Here is a 5,000-nt window from a genome sequence, read left to right as displayed (position 1 = left end):
AGTGGCAGTGGTGGTAGTAGCGCTAGTAGTAGTAGTAGTAGTAGTAGTAGTAGCAGTACAACTTAACAATCGATCGCGCATGGAAGATCGCAAACAGAAATTAAAAGAGAAAGAGAGAGAGAGCGGTCGCACCCTTCCTTAGGAAGAACATTATCATATCAATGATGCGGATGCTCATGTAGAAAAGGAAAAGAAAGATAAGGAGAAAGAATGAAAGAGAAAGAGAGAGAACAAGATAAGGATATGAACAGCAACGGCGGCCATGATCGCCAGAAAACAGGGATCCAAGCGAGCGGAATGAGTGCTTTCCACGTGATTGAGGTTTGAGATGGGCACGAGGGATGGAAGGACTGACGGACCCTTGACAACAGGCGTGCCACTGATGGCGATGATGATGATGATGATGATGACGGAGACGTAGGGAGATTGAACTTTCCAAAACGAACGAACGCTTCAGACCATCCATCGCTCCATCCATCCTTTTACTCCTGACTCCAGCTGTTGTTCCCTTGCTCATTTGTATTTGTTTATCAATCGAGACCTCTGGTCCTGGAGGGGGGGGGGGGGTGTGGTGGGTTGCAAAGGAGGGAGAGGGATGATGGCATCACCAGTGAAGCCAACGGGGAGCCTCACTCACCAAACTGATGCTTTCTGCTGCTGCTGCTGCTCCATGGGGACCGTTACCTCCGCAGGACCTCCTAGGGAGGGAGGCCCAGCCATCGCAACGTCCATCACCATCACACACATATACACACGGTGTGCTAGCACACAGACACTGGTGGCGGTGCTGGTGGCGGCCATTGAATGGGCATTCATAACGCGTTCTCACCTCGCGCCCCGTTATGGAGTTCAAGCGCGCGCTCGTTCGTTCGTTCGCTTGCTAACAAAAGACTTGCGCGAAAGTCGAAGCCGTGCGGCGATCTAGAATCGCAGCCAGGGCAGGGCTTTTGCGGGCTTGGGTCGAATGCTGCTGCTGCTGCTAGAACGCCTGAATGCTGATGCCTGGAACGCATTCATTCGCTTGGAATAATAAAACAAATTACGCTTCGCGATGGTCCATTGTCGTGCTGTTGCTGCTGCTGCTGTTGCTGGTGAATGTAATGGCGTACTCTCGCCATCACCGTGGCCACATGTGTGATGGTGGTGGTTGTCTCCACCCGTTTGCCTAATTGCAGCGATCGCCGGAATGGAACGCAAACGGAACACCACCGCTCCGTTCTAAGCAATTTTCGGGCTCCGTAGCTCGAGGTGTTTGCCAGAGACACGATCAACCAATTGAAGTGCTTTTTTTTGCGCTGCGCTGCGCCGCCGACGTCCATTTCATTTTGCCAACACTCTCCTGGGGTCCTGGGACCGTCAGTCAGCCAGGGAGCACGGGGCTAGGACAAGCAGACGAACGCTCTCTCCGCCAGTGATCCGCTGCTCGCGTGCATCCGTCCGTTCGCTCGAAGGCCTTCCGCTTCGTGCCAAGGTTTCGTTTCCCAGGGCGGAGGGGTTTGCGGTCGCGTTTTTAAAACAATTACTCCAACCCAGCGGTGGTGGTGGCCTTGCAGCCGAAAACTGATCCTTCTGATCCCGTGTTAAGGCTCGGGCCTAAGGTTGGTTTCGGGCGAGCGAGCGAGGTCATGCACTTCCCATGATGAGCCAGCTCCTTTCGGCTGTGTTGACGACGTTCTCGTGATGCAAGGGTGTGTGTCTTGTGTCCCTTAAATCGCGCAAACGATCGCACTCCCCTTTTTTTTCTCTCTCTCTCTCTTTGCTCGCAATTAGCTCTGGCCGGTGGGTTCTTTTGGAGGTTTCCGTCCGTGACCTAGCCGCACCCAAAACAGCATAATCGGGGCAGCATAAAACGCAAGCAAGCAAGCAAGTGAAGAAAAAAACAACAGGCAAGCATGCTGGAGAAAAATGGCGACCACGACAACGACGACGCGATGCCGAAAAGCGTCCTGTTCCCGGTGTCGGTGATCTCCGGGCACTTAAAGCACTGCCGCACACCTTCTACCCCAACGCCCCTTTCCACCCGAGAGTCATAATCTCGTGTGTGCGATATTTTCGCTCGCGCACCGCGTTCTTCGGGTCTTATGCTTTATGAAACTTATCTCTTCCCGGCTATCCCGAGTGCTCCAGAGGCTGGCTGCCCGTCCGATTCGCTGGTGGCGGCAATGCCGGGTGGTGGTGGTTGGTGGAATGTTCTTCTCCAGCACGACACACTCGATCGGTTGAGGGCTGCGCAGAAAGGGTAGAAGATTTGGTATAGCACCTTAACCGCCGCCGTGCCGCTTCACTTGAGCGCGAATGCCCTCTGGCAGGCAGGCAGGCAGGCAGGCAGGCTGAAGGTCCAGCAACCTTCCTAGCACGCACACCGACCGACCACCAGGGGGATCCACTTTTGGGCCCGATCGCGCTGCTCGGCCGCGCAACAATTGACTCAACGGCGGCCGCGGCGGCGACGATGTTCTGGATTCCCATTCTCTCATCATCATCATCAGCTGCTGCTGCAATGATCGTGGGGTAATGGAACGGAAGGGGAGGACTGAGAGCAAGGTTTGCGCGATAGAGGGACCCCATTCTGATGAGCCCCAGGGAGCGCAGCGCTGAGATTGTGTGCAGCACGACGACAACGGCGACGATGCTGTTGCTGCTGCTGCTGCTGCAGCTATCTGGGGGCCGCTGTGTTTTGGTTTTCACATTTTTCTCCCCGCGCGCGCGCGCCGTTCCGTTTCCCTTTTTGTTCCCCCCTTCTTATCTGTTGGTACCGCCAGCTTTGGAACGCCGCCACCACCGCCGTGAATGCCGTGAAGCGACGCAAAAGAATGGAATCGAAAGCTTAACCTTGCTGGCCCCCGCGTGGTTGCTGGCTGGCTGGCTGGCTCCGGCCTTTTCGATGTTCCGCTCCTCGATCAACCACCCACCCACCCCATTCCACGTGTGTATGTGTGTTTGAGTGTGTGGGAGGGGGTTGTAAAGAAATTATATACATATAAATTTTAGGGTAGAGACAGAGAGAGAGAGCAAAGGAGAGGAGCGAGCGATCGAGCGAGCGAGCAGAGTTCAGATCGAAAAGGCCGCCGAACCGATCGACCACGATGCTAGTGCCTAGGTCCTAGTGTTGGTGGTGCATGGTTATGATACTTGGCTTATCCTCCCCCCGCCGCCCCCCGGTTGTGATGCTCCCGGTGTGGTCTCGGAGCGTTGGAGATGATGCATTTCCGCCCTATCTTAATCCCCTCGAGCCCCTTTCGAGCTTCGTTCGCTAGTGCGTCTCTAGGTCTGGTCTTGAGTGCTACCGCTTGCTTGCAGTTCTAGGGGTCTAGGAGGCCAGACACAGTGCCAGACACTCGCCAGAACACTCGTTTATCGCGTCTCGCGAAGCTTGGCGATTGATGAACTCCCGAAGCAGTGGTCGTGGTCGCGGGAACGAACGAGGTGTCGTGGATACGAGCACGATCTTTTTGACACTAGCAGACACCCCCCGGGGGGGAGAAGGGACTGCAGTGGGAAGAGCGATAGATAAGCGGATCAACCATCGAGATCCAAGGGGTTGCTGGCTCCATCGCCGAACGCCATAACAACGCAAACCCATAGTGCAGCTTTTGATAGCAAGAGCGAGAGAAAGAGAGAGCGACAGAGAGAGAGAGAGAGAGAAAGAGAGAGAGAGAGAGAGAGAGCGACAGAGAGAGAGAGAGAGAGAGAGAGAGAGAGAGAGAGAGAGAGAGAGAGTAATGCTGGGGGAATGTGGAAAAAAATGTGATCTACTATACATAAATACATAAACATACGTAGAATGTGTAATTTATCTTAAATTTATCTAGTAAAAATAGGCGGTGAGCAAAAAAAAACAATAAATTCACCCCCATTGGCGGATGGAAAGGGGTGGGGGATGGAAGGGTAAGGGTGCCACACCCAGTCGGTTGCTACCAGAACCACCGAGGAGCGAGGGACAAGAGCGAACAAGAGAGTGTAGCTCTTCGTAACGCAGCGCAGCGCAGCAGAACGTTACCCTTCGAACCGTCACCCTCTTTGGTGACGGAGGGGTGCGTTGGGGTGTATGTGGGGGAGGGTCAGTGTAAGAAACAGCGACATGCGCCAAGCTGTTGGAGCAGCATCGGCGGCAGCAGCGTGCACGCTCTTATCACGACCTTTTTAGCAATGATGAAGCATCACGAGCCGGAAAGGGGGGGCGCAAGCAAGGCCAGCACCTTTCCTCTGCTTCTTCTCGCTCTTCTTCTTTTTCCTTTAATCCCTTCATCCCCTTTCCTCCCGGAAATGGGGGAGGTAATGGGATCCTCGCACATCGAGAACGAAGTCGCTCGCTCGCTCGATCGCTTGCTCGATCGTTTGCCCCTTTGTTTAAGCTTCGACTTTGCCGTCGTCTCACGCCTTTAGGGTTCTACCAACACCCTTCCCCCGTTTTCACCCCCTTTCCCTTCTCTTCCTCGTCCTGGAAAGCCTCAGAATAAGTGTTGGTTATTTGCTGGTGGCAGCGGCCGTTGTTGTAAAATAGTTCTCTCGAGGAAAGCGTGAAAATTGTAAGAAAATGCGAGTGGAAAAAAACAAAAAACATGGCATAAGTGTAAGCGAGAGAGACACGGCGAAAGAGAGAGAGAGAGAGAGAGAGATAGAGAGAAAGAGAAGAAACAGTAGCGTAGTGGGGAATTCCCCGTTGTAAGTAGTAGCTAGATCGTTTTTGGCCAGCTTAGAAGCAGCAGCACTTAGGTACTTAGGCAAGAGATAAGGCGTGTGTTCTAGGTGCGTTGCCTTGTGTACAGCAATGTGTATGTGAATGTGTGTCAGTTTGTGCCTGTGTGTTTGTAAATAGTTTAGTCATTTAGGATGACCTGGTGCCAGAAAAGTCAGTCGCTTTCGATATGTAGAGGACGTACGACGATAGAACGGGAATGATGCCCCAACTCCGGTGTACCACGTACCACCACCGTGTACAGAAGATAGACAGAGAGACAGACAGAGAGAGAGAGAGAGTGAGAGAAAGAGGTCGCAGG

The sequence above is a fragment of the Anopheles aquasalis genome, chromosome 2 (genome assembly GCF_943734665.1).
Source record: "Anopheles aquasalis chromosome 2, idAnoAquaMG_Q_19, whole genome shotgun sequence".
Taxonomy (NCBI): domain Eukaryota; kingdom Metazoa; phylum Arthropoda; class Insecta; order Diptera; family Culicidae; genus Anopheles; species Anopheles aquasalis.
This window is presented reverse-complemented; position numbering follows the sequence as displayed.